Genomic DNA, 21,969 nt, shown 5'->3' with positions numbered 1-21,969 from the left:
CATCCCCGCCCTCTGCACCACTAAAGGTCGGAGGCTGAAGTTTACCAAACCTCTCCAGCCTACACTGCTCATCCTCTGGCATGGCAGGAACTACATAGTCCTGAGTAGCTACAACCGGCTGGGCTGGGTGTGGCCCCGACGTTTGAAGTCCCTGCACGACCTGGTCAGGTGTGCGGGCGGTGGGATTCTGATTGCCTCCCCCAGCCTGAGAAGTAGCTGCGACAGTAGTGGCTGAAACCGCCTAAGTTAGGCTAGTGCAAACTGATAAGATCTGAGCCAAGGCCTCCTGAAGACCTGGAATCACAATGGGCACAGCCGGTGCCTGAGCTGGTGCTGCTGGAGCGTCCATAACTGGGACCTGATCCTGAGCTGGGGCAACTGGTGGATCTGCAGGTGCTACCCTAGCTGTTGTGCGGACCACACCTCTGCCCCTACCATGACCACGACCGCGTCCTCGGCCTCTAGTGACCACAGCTGGTGGTACTAGTGGTCGTCCATCCTAACCGGTAGTCCGTGTCCTCACCATCTGTGAGAGAATAGAATAACAGAAGTTTAGTACTCGGATCAACAAATTCGCACGACAAGTAAGAATATAAAGTTTTTCCTAAAGGTTCTGCAGCGTCTCGAAGATAAATACAGACGTCTTCGTACCGATCTGTGAGACTCTACTAAACCTGCTTATAACTCGTGAGACCTATGTAACCTAGGCTCTGATACCAGCTTGTCACGACCCTAAACCCAGACCCGATCGTGATGGCGCCTCTCTTGAAGACAAAGGCCAGACGACACTACCCATTTCAGTATTTAACAATTAAGCATTAAGAAACAGTTTAAAGCATGATCAAATAAACCAAGGTTTAAGCAGTTAATAGCATAATTGGCGGAAAATAACCCAACACAGCCCGATACTAGGGTGTCACTAGTCATGAGCATCTAAACAATCCGGAATACTCCAAATCAAACTACAAATTTTAATGCAGAAAACTAAGAACAAGAAGGAATAAGATAGGGAAGAGCTCCGGGATGCGAACGCCAACAGCTACCTAGAGACTCCTCAGACCCGCCCGAGCCAGAAATAATCAGCACTCGGGAGCGGGACCAGATGTGCCTAAATCTGTACACAGGGTGCATGGAGTAAAGTGAGTACTCCAACTCAGTGAGTAGTAATCATAAATAAATACTGAAAGCAGAAAACCACGTAAGGCATAAAGCATGCTATAAGGAAGTAGTAAAACCATCTAAACAATAAACCAATGAATGATACGTAAAAATCCTTTAACTCAAATGGGGGTGTGCAGACTCCTGGAGGGGCCCCTTATGGCCCAAGCGCAATATCAAGCCATCTTGTGGCGTCATCACTAGGCTCTCGGCCTCATATCAATCAAGCCACCTCGTGGCATACATATCTCAGGCCCTCGGCCTCAAAATCATAACCAAATATTTCCTCACAACGTAGGCCATCGGCCTTACTCAGTCAAAATCCTCGCAAGCCACTCAGGCAACAGTAAAACAGTGATTCTCAGCCCAATTATCATTTAAAAGATCAATTAAGTAATAAAACAGAGTAAACATGGCTGAGTGTGAAAACAATGAAAAATAACATGACTGAGTTCAAGTATAAAGTCAAAGCAGTGATGAAATATCAATAAAAATCCCCAAAGGGTTCAAATAGTTGGCACAAGGCCCAAATATGACATTCAGCCCAAATCATGATGATAGCAAATAGATTTTAGTCAAATACGCGGTAAAATAGTCATTCGGGACAGACTAAGTCACAATCCCCAACAGTGCATGACCCCACGCTCGTCATCAAGCGTGTGCGTCACCTCAATAAAGCACTACGATGCAATCCGGGGTTTCAAACCCTCAGAACATCATTTACAATCATTACTCACCTCGAACCGGTCGAATCTCTAAATCGCGACGCCTTTGCCCCCTGAATTGGTCTTCACTCGCGTTAAATCTATCCAAATTCAGAATCATGGCATCAAAATATACTAAGGGAACGAAGCCCAAGCAAAAATAATCAATATACGACATAAATCCAGAAATTACCAAAACCCGACCCCCGGGCCCACATCTCGGAATTCAATAATTTTTACATCAATAGGTTCCTTATCTCCTCATGAGTTCATACATTTCAAAAGTTCTGAAATCCGGCCTCAAATGGTCCTTCAAATCCTCAATCAAAGGTCTAAGTTTCCAAGCCCTAGCTCTTCAATTTTTGGGTTAATTTCCATGATTATTTAGGTGGAATTCACATTAGAATGGAGTTTTAAGTCCAAGAATATTACCTCCAAGTGATTCCCTTTGAATTCCTCTTTAATCCCCTTCAAAAAGCTCCAAAAACGACCAACAATGGAAGAAAGAAGCCCCAAAATTGCAGACAAGACGAGTATTTAAACATTCTGCCCAGGCCTTAATTCCTTCTTCGCAAACGCGGTCAAAGCCTCGCGTTCGCGAAGCACAAATTAACTTTGACCAAAAATCTTCTACGCGAACGCAACTAGCCACTCGCAAACATGATGGCTCCTCAGCTTGACCCTTCGCGAACGCGCTCCCTCACCCGCGAACGCGTTGAACAAAACACCTCAAACCCAGCTAGCCGATTTCCTCAATGCGAACGCGGAGCTTACCTCGCGAACGCAATAAATCACTTCCCAGCCCTTCGAGAACTCGGAGCCTTATCTCAGCCTTCTACAGCTAACCCTTCGCGATCCCGGCTCCCCTCTCGCGAACGCGAAGGTCATTTGTTTGCAACACTGAGCAGCAAATTTCTGCAATTCCAAACTTTATGAAATGATCCGATTGACCACCCGAACTCACCCGAGGCCACCGGGACCTCGACCAAACATGACAACATAACCTATAACCTCATTCAAACTTGTTTCAACCTTCGAAACGCTCAAAACAACATAGAAACACTAAATTCGCATCAGATTCAAGCATAAGAATTCCAAAATCTTCAAAATTACACTTTTGATCAAAAACCCAACCAAAATACATCCGAATGACCTGAAATTTTGTACACACATCCCAAATGATACAACAGAGCTACTGCAACACTCGAAGTTCCATTCCGACCCCTATATCAAAATCTTGCCTACCAACCGGAAATTGCCAAAATATCAACTTCGCCAATTCAAGCCTAAATCTACTCTGAACCTCCAAAACCCATTCCGATCACGCTCTTAAGTCACAAATCACCTCCCGAAGCTAACCGAACCATCGAAACTCACATCCGAACTCTCTAACATATAAGTCAACATCCGGTTGACTTTTCCAACTTAAGCTTCCAACACAAAAGAGACTAAGCTTCCTCAAAAGAGACTTTTCCAACTTAAGCTTCCAACTCAAACCTTACCAAAAGCATTCCGAATTCGATCCGACCAACCCGATACCACATGACACGGATAAACAAAGCATGAAGAAGTAGAAATTGGGAAAAATATAGCAGTAACTCATGAGATGACTGTACGGTCGTCACAATACCACGAAGACATCTCTGACGAACCAACTCCGAAAGACGGATAATTCGTGCTTGGATTGTGAACTCTCTGATAATGGGGACGCCTTTGCTATTGGTGATTGCCATAATAATTAGGTGAGGAATTTCGTGTGTGATTATGGGGAAGTTGGGAAGAACGATGAGTTTGCAGAGTACTCATAGTTTCTTTGGTGAAGAAATAAATGAACAAAGGTGTGAATGTACTTTGAGTTCTTGAAAACAGACAAAGAGCAGCAGAAACTAATGTAATGAGAGCCGAAAATTAGGGTTTGTTCTTGAACAAAGACGACGGAATTTGGGGCTGAGCAACTTAATTTTCTGTTAATATATTTCAATGTATTTTCAATGTATCATGCTGTATTTTCATGTATTTCATTGTATTCATTATCTTTTTCTCATTGTAATTCAATGTATCTCACTGTATTCCATGTATTTCATTGTATTTACTGTCTTTTTTATTGTATTTCAATGTATCCCGCTGTATTCTATATAATTTATTGTATTTACTGTGTCGCTATATGCCATGAATGCATTCATATGTTTTTTTAATTAATATAATTTATATATCCAGATGTATTATATAATTTATCTGAAGATTGCTATATTTTTGGGGTATTGTTCGGTTGCGAATCTTTTTTATAACTGGAAATACAAAATTTGTGTGTTATAATTGAGTTTGTTGAGTTATATTAGGAGTCTATTATGTTAATTGATTCACTTTCCGTTTAAAAACAGTGTAACCCCTGTTTCATGTCGTGAATACAGTCGAATACAATAATCTGTCCAGCCGGAATCCCATGTTTCACGCCATGAATACATTCGAATACACCCGAATACAACAACTGATTAGCTGGACTTCCCTGATTCATGCCTATTTTTACTACTGTATTCATGAATACAGCAGCTTAAATACAACTAATACATCTTATAACAACAGAAAACGTATCTACAATCCGTAATATAGCAAATGGTGTCCATAGATAACTAATTACCACAAAAAGATAGTGCTTTTTATTTATTGGACCTTTCAAAAATGGCCACATTAATTCTAATTGAATTTATTTTTGAAAAAGACCTAATTAATTAAACTAATTGATTAAAGCTAATGTATATTTTTTTGTGATTTTTGTTTGATAATGCAATTAATTCCTAAATAAAAATTAAACCTAAGATGGCATGGAGTAAAAATGTGACAATTGTTATGATTTTTCTTATGATTTTTAAAATATTAAAGATGCATGGAATGCAACTAGATAAAGAAAAACTCCTAAAATTCAATAAAATTATTTTTGGTCTATTTTTAGGAGTTGTTTCCATGTGGGGCAAAAATTAGGTGCTCACAGCTGCCCCTCTTTGCTCGGAATCATGAAGAGTTTTCGGGCAAAGATAAAGTGAGCAACTACGAGCAATTTTTCCCCGTTTGAAACTCCATTTGGAAGAATTTTGAAAAAGTTAGACCGAACCTTGCTTCGGAGGTTGCCTACATATTCTTGGCTATAAAGGAATCAGGTCGGTGTAGTTCTGGAAATTTTGGTAGCTGGGACTATCGAGAAACTGTGATTTCACTGCTGTTGCTGCTTGCTGAGCTCCTTATTACACCAAAATAAAAGATGTAAAGCTAAACTAGCCAAGCCTATCAACTATGAGTTACAAGATTCCTATCTATAAACCTTCTAAAGCTTGATCTTGAGTCTTGGCTGGTTCTTCCTGCAGATTCTGATCTGAATCTTCATACTTGTTAGCTACAACCGCTGGTTCCTTCTTCTTCTTCAGCTTTTCGGATCAAGGCGGAACTTGCAAAGCTTATGACTTCAATCATATCTCCGCTTCTACACTTAGAGTTCACTTCTTTTCTTGTTTTTCTTTTCTTTTATTTGAATCGAGACTTCTTATTTTGGTTGCCTCGAAACTTGTGCCTCAAGGTAAAAACCTGCTCAGACACCAAAACAAACAAACGAACAAAATTTTCTGCCCCAATTTTCATTAAGAAAATTTCGTGAGTTATTGTAACAAAAATCTAAACTACTTCTTTATTGAAAGCAATAAAATTAGGATTGTGTATCCTTTGGACAAAAAAGATTAGGGAGTGGAGCCCTATATCTAAAAGGAAATCAAATGGGGATCGAATGCCCTAAGTTGGAAAGATTACCAGGTTTGTTGGCTTCAATTAAGGAATGAGACCCTGTGCTGGAAAAGATTACCAGGTTATGCTGGCAAAGCTAGGGAGTGGGACCCTACATTGGAAAAGATTACCAGGTTATGCTAGCATCAGCTAGGGAATGGGACACTATGTTGGAAAAAATTACCAGGTTATGCTGGAAAAATCATCGGGTTATGCCGGAAAAGTCCTCGGGTTATGCCGGAAAAGTCATCGGGTTATTCCAGAAAGGTCCTCAGGTTATGTCAGGGAAGTCATCGGTTTATGCTGGAAAGGTCCTCAGGTTATGCCGGGGAAGTCATCGGGTTATGCTAGAAAGGTCCCCGGTTTATGCCGGGGAAGTCATCGGGTTATGCCAGAAAGGCTATCGGGTTATGCTGGGGAAGTCATTGGGTTATGCCGGAAAGGTCCTCGAGTTATGTCGGGGAAGTCATCGACTTATGGCGGAAAGGTCCTCGGGTTACGTCGGGATCAACTAGGGGGTCGGACCCTATGTTGAAAAGATTACCGGGTAATGCTGGCATCAATTGGGGAATGGGACCCTATGTTGGGAAAACGTAGCTAGAGATTGGAGACCCTATGCTACCATGGTTTTGGATGTTTCTTTTTCTTTCTTTTCATTTCACTTTTAGCATTTTTTTAATTTAAGAAAATGAGTAAAAATGCAGGAAAGAATTTGGAGGAGACTTTCCTTTTGGATTGATTATTGCTGCAAAGCTGTTTCTAGCGCTTGCGCAGTTTCTTTTTGGTTGCACCTGCTTCTTACAAGGTTGCTTTGGATTGTACCTGTTTCCTGTTTTCAAACAAAGAACAATTGTTAGTTTGAAACGGTGGTTGGTTTTATGGCCTTTATTGTTTCAATCACTTGATCTCGGCCCGACTTCTTTGATGAAGATCTCAACTACAACTGCTTGTTCCCTGAGGACCGATTTAATTTCAGGCCCTGGAGAACCTCTGGTTTTTTCAGCCTTTGCCATGACGGTTGGTCGGTGGAACCCAACCTTATCGACTTTATTTTGCCTTCGTAGGCCTTTCCCTTTTGACTTCTTTCTCTTTTATTTTCTTTTTTTTCCTTCTCTTTTTTTACTTTTGTTTTTCTTTTTTTTTTAACTTCGGAGCATTGGTAACTTTTTTCTCCTCAAACTTTGTCGCAACGGCTAGTCGCGTGGGACTTAACCTTTTCCAACTTTATTTCGCCTTTATAGGCCTTTCATTTCTGGCTACTTTCTTCCAACTTCAATTTCAGAGCATTTGGGTACCTTGGCTTTTTCAAATCTTTGCCAAGACGGTTATCCACGTGGGACTCAACCTTTTCAACTTCATTTGCCTTTATAGGCACTTCAATTTGATTTTCTCCTTCCAAGAGTTTTTATTTCGAAGCATCGGCCCATTGACCAGTCGAGGTCAACTTGATGCCCCTGACGAGGCTGGGTGCCTTTTTGTATAATAGCTCACGTCAAACAAAAACCCTTTAAATCAGTCTTACCATCCTTTCTTTGTCTTAGTTTCGGAATAGAGTTAGACCGAAAGGGATTCAAAGAAAACAAACAGTTGAATGGATAATAAGTTTAAAGCAAGAAGTGTCCCTTTCGGGGAAAGGAAAGACGGACTTATATGGAATACATGCGGACTTCAATGAACATGACATGCTTTTTGGAATGGATGCCTGATCTGTGAAAACCGTCCGACTCTCAGAAATTCATCACAACTTTTGCCTCAAAATCGAGAACCTTTCCAGGACTTTGTCGATGCCGATGGCTGTGAGGATCCTCTTTTCAATCAGGGGCACCCTTTGCGAGTTTTCACGAGCTGACCTATCTTGTTTCTCTTCTCACCATCGCCTTATAGTGTTCTTTGCGAGTTTTCACTAACAAGACTCTCTCATTTCCAATTTCTCTGCTTACCATCGCCTCACGGTGCCCGTATGGGTTTTCACCAATAAGACTCTTATTTTATTTTTTTTCACTTTGATTACATAAGATCCAAGTAGCTGTATTCTCCGATCCTTGAACATTCTCACTGATCGATCAGAAGGGACTTGAAAGGATTTGGGTAAAAAATGATTTTGATTGAATTACATCTTTGGAATCATTCAGGCGGGATCATCGCCAAACCATTATAACATCTGCCCCCGTTTCACTTTTGGAGGAATTTGGATTTTTATTTTGGTGTGACTAAACCCTAAAGAGAGAGCTGCCTACGTATTCTTTCGAAATCAAGTCGAACGAAGTTCAAAGAACTTTGTTTTTGATTTTCTTTTGTTTTTCTGTTTTTTTCCTTTCTTTTTACTTTCCTTTTTCCTCTCTTTTCATTTCGTTTTTCATTTCATTTTCTTTGTCTTTTCTTCCTTTTTTTTGTATTTATCTTTTTCTTCTCTTTTCATTTTTTTAAATTTTTCGTTCATCATTTTTTAAATAATAACTTCCAGGTTCCAAAGAGGGTAATCAAAGAATTGGAGCCAGCTTAAAGAGTTTGCAAAGGGTTGAATATTTGGACAGTGAGAAAGAAAGCCTTCTTCATCCCAACCGGAGAACATTAATGCTATATAGAGGATCCAATATAGTACCTTTAGACAGCATTTGCATTGACAGTTATTTCTGGGACATTTCCTTTGATGTGTCCCAAGTACAACGCACTCTTTTACCAGTACTCTTGTTGCAATGTATGGACCTTTCCATTCTGGAACCAATTTTCTTTAGCTATTCCGAGTCTTTGCTTTATTTCCTTAAACTTATCTTCATTGCATTTTGATTCTTGACTCATTATTTTGAAGTCTGACAATGTTTTAGGATTTGGGCATGAAGTCCTCAAGCATGTCATGTTATTGAAATCAACATTTAACAGAACTAAAAAGAGAATAAGAAAAGTGAAATTAAGAAAAGAGACATGCTTTCATGCTTGGCGACCATTTTTTAGCTTTTCTTCTGTCTCGGCAATGGCTGTAATGGCCTTCAGTGCTAGATCAAATTCCTCATCTTCACAAATCATTCTGACTATTGGCCCTATGTTGTGGGCAGGCAACAGATTGTTCATCACATCACGAGCTTCTTCATCCCGAAAAATAATTCTTTCAGCTTCAATCAAATCTTCAACTGCCCTTTTAAGGGTCCAACAGTCCTATGTACTGTGTTCTACTACTCCAGAGTGGTATTCACATCTAGCATCAGCTTGGTGCGAGAGGGACTCGGGGTTTGGCTTGTTCGGGGCCACTGGCTGCAATAGATCTAGCCTGATTAGCTTTTGGAACAAGCTTGAATACGATTCACCAATATGGGTGAACTAGTTCTTTCTAAAAGGCTCTCTTGGGCAAGGATTATACTGAGGAACATTTGGTTTGGGACTATATGGAGCTTGGTAAGGATGGACATTTATGGGAGGTGGAGCTCAATTTTGTGTATGATGTTGTGGCCGCATGTAAGGTTGCGCGTTCATCACCGCATAAGGAGGTGGTGCCACGGCATAAGCAGTATCTTGAAGGAGATAATAATGTTGAGAGACTTCAGGAACCATATATGATTGGTTGAATGACCTGTGGGTCCCTCTTGAGCTGGAAGCCATCGTGGCTCCTTCCTCTTTCCCGTTTCCATTTATCAAACCCTCTGAACCATTTTGATTATCTGGTGATGTGGCTTTAAAAGCAGCATGACTCAAGATTCGACCCGTTTTTAGCCCACTTTCTACCATCTCCGCAATTTTGATAGCCTCAGAAAATAGCTTTCCCATAGCGGACATAATGTTCTGGAAGTAGTGCGCCTCTCGGGCCTGTAAAAAGATAGTGACCATTTCAATTTCGTCCATTGGCGGCTTTACCCTAGCAGCTTGCTCACGCTATTTGACAACATATTCGCGGAAGCTTTCCATGATTTTCTTTTTCAAATTGGACAAAGAGTTTCTGTCGGGAGCGATGTCCACATTATACTGGAACTGGCGGACAAAATCTCGGGCCATATCGTCCCACACGTGCCAATGAGTAATTTCTTTATCCGTATTACTCAGAAGCGATTCAGGTAAAGCTTTCCCTAAAATAGGCCATTAGCAGTTCCTCTTTTCCACCAGCGCCTCTCAATTGGTTACAGTATCGTTCCAGATGAGTGATCGGGTCTCCGTGCCCGTTGTACTTTTCAAATTTTGGCATCTTGAAGTCAACTGGCAAGTGGACATGGGGAAACATACAAAGGTCATAGTATGAGAAACTTTTTTGGCAACTCAGACCTTGTATATTTTTCAGGCTTTGTTCTAGGCTCTTTATCTTCCGAGACATTTCCTCTTGCTCGGGATTTTTAACAACCTTTTCTTGCTCCACCGAGAGATCATATTGCGGAGGTTGAGTGAAAGAGCACAGGGTCACAAATGTTATTTCTTATTGAAGCTGTGGACCCTGAAAGGTGAATATTGGAGGCTCAATATACGACCCAGGTAAAGTTGGTTGTGCTCTAGTGCAGACCGTTGTTGCAGAGAAAATATTGGAGGTACCCTGAAAACAGGCGCCTGAGGGCGAACCACAGAAGGCATGCCAGGAACATTGGACAGCATTGGAGGGTTCCCGCATAGGATGAGCGGGTTGGGCACAGGGACGTTGGTACTCACCTGACCTGGGGATCAACTCAGGGAACCGAGGGATTGCACTTGGCGGTTCCCTACCATTAGACCAGGCGTCCCACATTTTCAATATGCGGAGACGCAAAATCCTATTCTCTTCAGCAACTGCTGATTCTAGTTGTGGAATAGTTGGTACTGCGCTATCCTCAGGATCAATGATTTGTAGATGGCTTTCAGATGCCATAGGAACCTTTCTGTTGTTGTAAAGTAAGGATGGGAAGTCAGATTACCAACAAAACCAACCACCTGAACAGGACCTGACTAATTTGCACACTCAACAACCTTGTTAGTTTTGAGACGCTTAACAGATAGGAAATCACATATTGGGATGCAATGAACCTAAACAGTTAAACGTTTCTACTATGTGTTTGAACGAGTGGCATGTTTCATCCCGACCTTAATTAACCTTTTTTTTCAATCTGCACCTATTTTCTTCATTTTTGTTTCTCTCTAATCAGTGTTGATTTTCGTTTTGTTTCTGTCACTCTTTTATTTTGGCACTCTTTTTTGGTCACTCTTTTATTTTTGTCACTCTTTTTTTTTTCTTTTTTTCACTCTTTTCTTTTTTTTTCTGCTCGACTTTTTTTTTCCAGTTTATTTTTCACTCAATTTATTTTATGATTGTGATCGAATCCGATGAGGATTGCTTACGTATTATGACGCCGCATGAATCAGATCTTGCGCAGTTTAGGAAGATTGGGAATGGAGTAAATAAGCTAACTCTTTTTTCTTCTTCTATTTTTATAACACTCAAACAATGAAAGCGTTTTGTAAAAAAAGGAGCATAACTTTTGTTTTTGCATTTCGTTTTTTTATTGAATATTCGAAAGAAAGGCTATTAAAGAGGAAAGAAAATATTTTTGGATTTTTGAATTTTCTTTTTTTGAAATTTGAAAGAAAGGCTTCTAAAGAAGAAAGATATTTTTTTTTGGATTTTGATTTGTTTGTTTTTTTTTGAAAGAAAGACTTCTAAAGAAGAAAGAAAATACTTTTTGATTTTTTTTTGTTTGGAAAAAAGACTTCTATAAAATGTGAAAAATATTTTTTTTGGTTTTTATTTGATTTGTTTTATTTTTTCGAATGAAAGACTTCTAAAAGAAAGAATTTTTTTTTGTATTTTGGATGTTGCCTCTTAATTTTTGAAAGAGGGACTCTTAAGAAAAATATTTTGGATTTCTGAGTTTGTTTGTTTGTTTTTAATTTACAGAAGTCCTTCTAAAGAAAAACGAAAATATTTTTGAACTTCAATTTTTCAAAATTTTTATGACATTTACGTAAGAAAGACTTTTAAAGAAGGAAAAGAATTTATATCTTTTTTGGATTCTATTTTTTTCTGATTTTGTTTTTGAATTCTTTTTAAAAGAAAAATACTTCAAAATAAAGGAAACCGTATTTTGAATTTTGACTTTCTTGATTTTTTTTCTTTTTTCCGTATGAAAGACTTCAGAAAGAAGGAAACTATTTTCTTGAGTTTCAAAAAAACTTTTTTTTTAATTTTCTAAGGAAAGATTGTAAAAAAGGAATTAAAGGAAAATACTTTTGGATTTTTGAAAATTGTGATCGGAACCGATGAGGTTTGCCTACGTATCTCACGTCTTGTGAAAATCAGACCCGTGTAGTTCAGTCAGTTTTGACGGAACAGAGGAAACATAACTTTTCGAAAACTTTGACTTATTTTCTTTTCTTTTCTTTTTCCAAAATTTCGGCAGAGTTTTAGGATTTTCAAATACCTGCTTCTCACTCTTTATATTTTTTTTATGGGATTTTCTTTCCTTATTCTAGAACCCGGTCAACATGCAAACCAGATCAAACAAATGTACAAGTAGCAAGTAAGATGCACCAGGATGGTCTTTTTAGTTTGGGGTACACCTGTCCTAGACGGACCTAACCCCTGTGTTGAGTCCCCAAAGTCAGATGCACGTGATGCAAACAAGTGTTCCTACTAAAGATCCGGCATGAGGCTATGTTATTCTAAGTTTAAAACTTAGGTGTATTATTCTAGACCTGGCTTACCCGAGCGGACAACTCGAGCCGGGGGAGGGGGGAGGGGCAGCGTACCGGGAATACAGAAGCTTCATCGGCTATGCAACTTGTCCGAACCTCATTCTAAAATTGGGATATGATTCTAATAGAAAAGAAGTCACACGAAGTGCACACTTCCCAAATGATTTAGAAGACTCAGAGAGAAAAGGGTTTCGTAACAATTTATATACAGTCCAAATAATATCAATGCGGTAAAAAGCGGCAGTTAGCATATTAGGCTCAAACATGTAAAAATCAGATAATAAATAAAAGCCAAGTACAACAGTTATTCTAAGCTCGAATTCTTGAACCTTGAACCATAGATTCTGGGTTCTTATCCCCAGCGGAGTCGCCAGAGCTATCACACCTCCTTTTCACCCCAAAGGGAATATAAGGGAGTTTTTTCACATTAAGTGACATTAATCGAAATGAGATTATTTTTATTCAATATTTTCAGAGTCGTCACTTAGAATAATTTAAGGTGTTCCAAGTCACCGATTTATTATAAATCCCAAATCGAAAAAAATTTCGACTTAATTTAAAAGTCTGTGAAACCAGAAATTCTAGATAAGGAATTCTGTTAACCCGGGAGAAGGTGTTAGGCAATCTCGGATTTTGTGGTTCGGGCACAGTCGCTTAAACTATTAATAATTGGCCTAATTATCTAATTTACTACTTGTTTTAAACCTAGTGTATTTTTAACTTTATAACCGCTATTCATTAATTTAAACGCTTGTTAGGATTTATGGAATTATTTCTTGAATAAGTTACGATTGTCGTACACTTATTTGTTTTGGGACACACTGCAAACCACACTACATGAAATGCACCCGCGATTCGCGATACTTTTATTTTATTATTGTTCGAAGTTGTTATGATCAGGTCACATGTAATGCACACCCAAATTTTGGAATTAGGCATCGTAACTATGTCACAGGAACCGTACCCATAATCACGATGGCTTATTAATCACGCCTAAAGCATGCTACGATGTTCATGGATTATTTTTCCTAAACTGCTTTGAAATCACAAATTACAAATTAGCTATTGTATCAATTTGAATGCCCACGGGGAAAGCAATTTAATTCCAAATAGAAACTACGTAAATCACAACCTATTATGAAATGAACCCCTAAAAAGACAACTGCTGAAATTCCACTTCTAAAGCAATGAACTAATTTGTCATGGATACTACTTTAACAGTAAAGCAAGTGACTAAAAATTAATCAAATCAAACATCACTGACGAATTCATATATGCTTCTAAAGATAATTATTTAAATGACAGATCTCACAATGATTTTTGTATCAAACCTATAGTGTATCATATAAATAAACAAATAAAAATAACAGGACATGAAGCTAATATCACTCTTAAAACCAGAATTAAACACACGCAACTAATAAAAGAAATGAATGAGAGAATGACTAAGAAATGTTGCTTTAAATATTACATCTGCACTTCCCAAATCGAACAAACACAGAAATTCGACCACTGACCGGAACTTGAATCCTCGCCGACGTTTAAATGGAAACCTCACTTAATATCGACCCTTTTTGGAGCTACTTCGGGTTTGTTCTTAGCAGCAGTTTTTTCTGTTTTGCAGCTAACTTTTGCTGCTTTTCCTAGCTGTTTTCACAGCTTGTTTTGCTGGAGTTTAGGGGAGTTTCATGGCTGAATTTATAGCTGGTTTTAGCTGAGTTTTGGGGCTGGAGTTTGGGGGTGTTTCACTAGAGTTTTTGGCCTGGATCCATGGCTGTTTAGGACTGTTTTTGCAGCTGATTTTCGCTACTTTCCTGGGCTATTTTTCGGGGTGGATTATTCAGCTGAAGTTTGGAGTTTGCTTGGTGAAGAAGGTGACTTTTGGGTGGTTTCCATGGCTAAAGCAATGAGGGTTTGGACGGCTCCTTCTATTTGCTCTTAGGATGGAGGAATTCAGAGAGGGGTGGGCGGCTCTTTTCCTTTTTGGGTGGTGTCCACTGTTTAGGGGTGTTGATTTTTGGTCCTATGGCTTTGAAGATGAAGAAAGGTTCCTTAGTTTTTTTTATCAGAAAACGGCTGCTATATCTCTTAGGGTGTAGGTCTATATCTAAGATTTAGGAATTAGGCATTATTTGTATAGGGGTAGAAATTAGGTTAGGTCAAATGAGGAATGAGTATGTGCTCAATGTTTTGGGCTATTCGAAATTGGGTCTTTTTAATTAAGACCAAACCAAATTAGCGTCAACTTTCATACTCTTTCTTCTAAAACAAGACCAAAAATATTACTCTATTTACTTATTAATCCTACTTAAGTAAAATAACTATTAAAATAAAACTAACTGTTGAAACAAACCTAATTTTTTTGGTATTTTTCAATATCATACTAAAAGATAAAAAATGGAAAACAATCATTATAAAATTAAAATAATATTCCTGAAAACAAAGTGGAACTATTTTTTTTATTTTATGTAAGATAGATAAATTAAAAGTAACTAGTTAAAATATTAATTAGCTAAACAAAAGAAAAAATATTTTTGTAATTTTTATTTTTGTGATAAAAATAAAGTAAAAGAGTCAACACAATTTAGAATAGCGATACTAAACCTAAACTACATATTTTACTCTAAAATATGTAAAATCTTGGGGAGGGTCAAAAATTACATGTCTACATATCCCCTCGAAACAAAGGTTACCTGTCTCTCGAGGCGGCCTTCGTATTTCAGGCTTCGATTCGTCTCGTATCGAAGGTGTCTCAACTCCTTTGCCCTTTTATCACAAAGAAGCCTGAGGGATTTCTCCCCGTCTAAGGTTTTCCACAACCTGGCTTCACGGTGGAGCAGTTCGGACTTGAGCTTGTAAAAGGCCTATGAAAAAGAAGCTCAGTGAGAAAATGAAAATGCAAAGCCAAAAAACCAACAAAGTCAACCAAAACTCACCACAGAATAGAGCCGCTGAGCCTCCTCAAAAGTTGAGCATGCATCTACTGGCCTGGTCTTATCGGCCCCAATCGTACCGTTCTCGGTGGGGATATGATCACTCGAGACCCCGCTTGATTTAGGTGTCCCCTGGCCTTGAACATCCATCGAAGTACCTGCGACGGGAGAAGAAGACGACGACAGAAAATTTGTATCCCTCGGAGTACCTTCAATGGGAGAAGAAGATAGCGACGAAAGATCTTTGTCCCTCGAAGTACCTTCGACTAGGGAAGAAGACAGTGGCAAAATAGGAGCCACCCCCCGAGGCTACAAAACCCCGAGCATTGCAGGCTCAGCCGACGGCCGATAGGTACATGATCTACCTCAATGCTTGCCTCTCCTTTACTCCTCCGGGCGGACCCTTCCTCAATATAAATCTCCTCACCCACCAAGGATTCCTTATGCTTGTTATCGCTCTTCGAACCCAAAGCTGATGGTCCTCCCTCCTCTCCGAGAGGGCACGGTCTCATCCCAGAAAATTCTCCAAAGCCTACAGTAAAGAAGTTAGGAAACATAAAGGGAAATATTCCTTAGAGAAAAGAATCATACAGTGCTCACCGTGGTGTTTTGCCTCCCATCTACCCTTCAATAGGTCTTGTCGCTTACGCTCATCGCAGGTCGAGCAAGCTACTAGTTTCTGAGTCCAGTCCGCCAGATCGGGGAGCTCATATGGAAACCATGAGATTGTTGTGGGAATGGAAAGAAAACACCTTTATGGAGTCTGCCTCCACTATGAACAAAAATGACAAAAGCACAAGTGTACCACTTTCGTGTGAAATCCCATTTCTCAGCAAAGTATGAGATCTTATATATTTATAAAGATTGTTTGAACGTGTGGAGGATGTTAGAAGGCCGATCGTTGGCCGCCTACAATTAATGATTTTAGGAATCGTGCCAAAGAAACCCTTCAGTCACATCAACTGCCTGCATCATAATGTTGGCATCAGAACTAAAGCATCGGGAATCGAATTGTCAGAAACTATTGAGAACAATCTATGAGTTTGGTTCGAGTGAACACTCACTCGATTATCTAGCCCCCAAGCTACCCGATTTCGAGCTAGTTGTCACTCGGGAACTATTCATAAAGTCTCAGGGCTATCTTTATTTCGAGTTCGAGCAAACGCTCGCTCGATTACTAAGCCCAAGGGCTACCCGATTTTGAGCCAGTTCTCACATGGGAACTATTCATAAAGCCTCAGGGCAATCTTTATTTCGAGTTCAAGCAAACGCTCGCTCAATTACTAAGCCCAAGGGCTACCGGATTTCGAGCCAGTTCTCACTCGGGGACTATTCATAAAGCCTTAGGGCTATCTTTATTTTGAGTTGGAACAAATGCTCGCTCAACTATTAAGCTCAAGGGCCATCCGAGTTCGAGTGTATCCTCGCTTAAGGACTATCTATAACGCCTTAGGGCCATCAAGTTCAAAGAAAATTTTTGCTCAGTTAGAGGCCACCTGAGTTCAAGCAAACTCTCACTCGGGGACTATTTGTAATGGCCTAAGGGCTATCTTTATTTTCAGATGATCAAGCAAACTCTCGCTCGAGGACTAGAAACAAGGCCTAATAAGGCTAAGCTTTATTTCGAAGAAAATTGAGACCATGCTCTCACCCAACTCGAGCTTAGAGGTCCCGCCAACCTATGTTTGTATCAGATCAATCCAGATGTAGCCCGAGGGACGACAAAGAATTTCGAGGAATATCATATTAACCAATCAAGAACTAAAGGTATTACAATGTCCGCGTCCGATATTCGGACCAATCGAAGGAAAAATAGAAGCTCAGCACAAGTCAAAGGCAAAACAAATAAATCTTGGTAATAATAAAAGGCGATTACAAAAGCCCACGAGGGGTCCTTACAAAGAAACAGAGAAAGCAAAAAACAACAGCTAAAAAGCCTAATCTGCTTTTGAAGGTATGCCCTCGGGAGCGACATCTGCGACAACCATTTGCTCGGGGACTCCATTTCGGTCTTCAGAACGACGTCTTTGAGAATTTCATCCGAAGCAGCATAGATGAAAAATGGGCTATAGCCTAGCAAAGAGCAAAAGCTTTTAACAAGCTTGGAAAATTATGGCTTGGTGAAAAGTTTTTGGCGAGTATAGGTCTCGTCAGCACTACTATTGTAAAGCCACTTCTTGAGACACTGCACCGGTATAGGATGCAGAAGTTAGTAGATGATGCCACTTCACTCTGTGGAAAGCAAAAGAAATGAGGCGCCACACCAGGTTGAAGTTAAGAGAGATGAGCAGCGGTTTGCAGTCCATATATCTTCTGATGCAGGAAAAATTTGAGGTCTCTCCCTCATTATCTCGGGCCAATAACAACAACAACAAAAATACCAACCCAGTATAATCCCACTCAGTGGGGAAAATCTCTATAAATGATCTATGGCATGACTGACAAGGCTGCTGTTGTATGACCTTATGGTCACGGGTTAGAACCATAGGAATGGGAGTTTAGAGGAAGACGAAGAGACAGGGATGGGCTATTGAAGAAAGGATGAGCAAAGTCTTGGCTTAAGGAATTCCCCATTTATAGAGGTACAGTAGCATAACCGACGGCGCAATCAATGCCTTTGGAAAATATATCAACGACACAATCAATGCCTTTGGAAAATGTTTCAATGATGCAATCAATGCTTTTTGGGGAAATGGATCAACGACGCGATCACCACTTTTGGGAAAGCGAACTAGCGGTACATCAAACGCTTCTAGGGAGACGGATTGATGCAACAGTCTACTCACTTCGAATGCTTACGTCGTGAGTATGATGTCATCACGAGATGTTTGAGAAAATTGAGGTCAAGATCGATCCTTTTTATTTCATTCTAAGAAATGCGGGGACTATCTGTATACGGCTAAAATCGGAGAGTCCGATTTTGTGATCATTATGGCATTTCACAGCCCGTCTTCAGAAGCCTCGAAGCACAACTCCAGGTTTGACCCCTAGGGCTCCCAATGCTCGACCTTGGGGCAGTACAAATTTTCGCACCCCCTTTTTTCCCTTTTTATTGCGGGGAAGTCCGGGTTTTGACATTCATGGGGAAACAACTCATTTCCTTTTGGAATTTGGTGTTTGAAGAGTCACCACCTAACGGATTATAGTGCGTTAGGGCACCCAAAGTAATTAACTCGTATAACTAGTTTGCATCACCAGAGATTAGAGTAAGGGCTCGAAACAACCTTGAAGGGAAGGTGTTAGGCACCCTTCGCGCTCCACAACGGTGGGTCCCGACCGAACATAAACTATGTGAATTAGTTAATTAACAAGTAAGCAAGTATTTGCAAATAAAGTAGCTTTCCCCATCTAAATGCACATATAATCAAGAAAGTTCAGATAAGTTTAGGTAAAAGAGGTTTGGACATCTTACACATGTATATGTAAAGAAAGAGGAGATTTAGATAATTTAAACACATATATGAATTGGGAAAAGGGAGTCCTAAGTTGATTATCCTACAGGATCAATCTGTGCAATGCCCGGTAATCCTACTCAACTAGAGGGGCGTCACGTGACATTCATTAGCGCGCAGGTCATCATATCCTTTTACCACCCATTACCCTCCACTTAGTTATTATATGAGCGAGTTTAATTAATGACCTCTAAGCGTGCTGCTACCCGTCCCTTTCTTCTGGTCCTAGAGGAATTTGGGACCTCTAAATCTGGACAATTCTAGACAACCTAAGGATTTTAAAAGGTAAAAATCTAGGCGATAGGAAAATAACACGTACGACAAGCAAATAGGGACCAGTAGTTAGAAGGCTCATGTATACCTCCGCATATATACAGGCAATCAAATAGCACGTCTAAAACACAGATTTTTTAAAAAATTCATAAATCCTAAGAACATGATATGTAGGTGAATGTTACAGATATAGGATATGCATAAGGAAAGCAGCAGAATCCTAACCAGTTTTGCCTACTGGTTTTATAACCTGTTAAGCCTGGATAATTTCACATACAAATAGAACGGGTTTCATAGTTATTTAATGCCCTAAGGCTTGCCTAAGTGTGTATATGCAGTCACAATTCTGGAAGAAATTTTGAAGTCCTTTATCCTATAGGCAAGCTTTCTAGTGATATTAATTAACACAACATTGAAGACTATTAAAGAAACGAGTATGATAATTGATTAAACTGATTCAGAACATACAGGCGTGAGTTCTAATTAAACTGATTTTAGATCCCATGAGTTCTAATTAAAATTGATTTTAGATCATATAGGCATGATTTCTATAATTAAAGCTGATTTTAGATCCTATAGGCATGATTTCTAAAGAGACAAATTTGAATATATGTTGTAATGGAAACTGAACCTTAGTAATTTTATTCCCTATAGGCATGATGTCTAATTATGTAAAGTAAAGCAGGCAGAACTTATTTGACCAAAGCAAAACCCTTTAGGCATATTATCTAACAAAACACATTTTGAACCAAAATGAACCCTATAGGCATGCTATCTAAGAAACTTTACCCACAACACCATACAACTACACTCCCTTTTCACTAGTCATCCCAATATTTGTTTACAATTAATATTACAGACTAATGAAAAAATTACATAAGTAGAATATACATTAAGCTATAGGGAGCCTGGAGTAGGCCCAAAGCAAATCCTGGCATACCAGGCCTTCACTAGTCTCAAATGCCCAAGGTTCATTGCCACATTTGTGTTCAGGTGTGTCAGAGTTCCTTAAGGACCTCAAGGATCCCGGGCAGTGCTCACACCCATACTTTCTCAAATAAAGACTGATCATGTGCAGTGTGGAAGAGCCAGCCCTGATATGCAAGAGTTCAGAGAGATCTCAGGGACCTCGCAGTACACATATTAGAGGGGCATGACTTAATAACCTAAGAATAAGTTAGAGTATTTAACATGATTTGAAAGAGTTTTGGTAAATATTATGGAGACGATTCTTAGAAGTGAATATATTTTAAGAAAACCAGTACTAATTTTGGAGGTAAAAACAGCTTGGGAAAAGTATGAAAAAATATTTTTGAGTCAAACACAAATCACAGAACAACCATTATTCAGAAACACTTGGCAAGCAGGTTCCACACAAGGAGAGAGGGGTTGGGGGCACATAAAATACACCTTAGAGTATAGTGGATCACATAAACAACAGGGTGCATAAAGTTCTCAAGGGGTTCTACAGAACTAATAGGTTAGATATAATGTAGGTCATTGCAGCATAGAGCAAGGATCATAGTAAATCTACATTGAAAACACTTGAACACTGGACATAACCAACTACACAACTTAGAGTTGCCTGAAAGACTTGATGACTTAGCATGAGCAAAACAGAATGGCAAGAACCTGAATGGAGAGGCTAGACAATTATCAACAAGTAGACATAGTGTAGGCATGCTGAACAAAACAATATTTAGATATACTAAATAAACAATAGACATGGAAAGCATAATTTAGACATGCTAATCACATATGAAACCAGGCAGAATTTAGGCATGTTAGATAAACAGTAGACCGGCAAGTAAGTTGAAACATGCTAATCACATATTGAACAAGGTGTATTAGGCATGTTAGATAAGGAGTAAACAGAAGCAGGAATGAATTCAGGTCTGATGACCTAAGGCAGTAAATAAACACATAGGTTTAGATTCTAAAATTTAATCAGATGCATACCAGTTAGGGAAAAATAACACAAAATATAAGACAGGTGTTGTGCAATTTCTAGCCTTGGCTTACAGTCGGCTAGACTGGTGAAGATCACAAGTCATGGGAAGAACAGAGAACTTTTTTTGAGTGTAAGAGTAGTTGATGAACTAATGTCCGTGTTAAAAGAGTAGAATGAGAGTGTATATATAGCACTTTAGGGAGTACAACAAATAAGGTAAAGAATCATAGTTCAATAAATTAGGAGCAATTAATCAATCATAGAGTCAATTCCTATAAACAAATCCGGAGTAGACCCCTTAATTGGGGGACAATTAATTAATGGTCAGAACTGGGACTCAAGTAAGGCAATAAATCAACTCCAAATCATATAAGGAGTCCATCGAATCCCCAAGAGTGATAACTAATTAAGGCAAGGGGTAATTAGTCATAATAGGGAAACAAGTAGAAAATCCCGGAAAATACTGATTTTAACCAAGAAAGAATCATTTAAATTCCCTAAATAGAAATCAATGAAGCAACAAAATCCCCAAGAATACTGGATTTAATAGAAAAATCATTCAAAACCCTAAATAGGGTTAGTTAATATGACTAGTTCACAGAAAGAAACATAATAGAAGAAATCAGTGTTACCATCAGAACATCTAAGGTTCATACATACGGAAGTTAACCAAACACGTAAAGAGATGAATAGATTAAACATTGAAAGTAGAAAAAACCTCTTGATGAGGAGTCTGGTAAGAACTCCAATTTGAAAACATTTAAAGAAGGAAACAACCATGGAAAACTTGAAAGCATGTCAACATACAGAGATTCGAACAATAGAAGTCCTAGAAATCAAAAACTAAAGTAGTGTAGTGCTTAAAAATCGGTTAGTAGTAAAGAAGTAAAAGAACCCAAAAGAATAGCCATTGAAGTTTGAAAATACTTTAGATACCAGAGGTTCAACCAACAAACAACAAGGAAACAAACACTAATATAACAAAAATGTTCAGAAATCGATTAATCAGTAAAGAAATGAAGGAGCCTTAAGGAAAAAACACTGATGAACTCAAATTTCTCCAGATCTACAAGGATCTAGACGGATTCAAG

Source organism: Nicotiana tabacum, chromosome 8 (assembly GCF_000715075.1).
Source record: "Nicotiana tabacum cultivar K326 chromosome 8, ASM71507v2, whole genome shotgun sequence".
Classification (NCBI taxonomy): Eukaryota; Viridiplantae; Streptophyta; class Magnoliopsida; order Solanales; family Solanaceae; genus Nicotiana; species Nicotiana tabacum.
Note: the sequence above shows the minus strand (reverse complement) of the source record.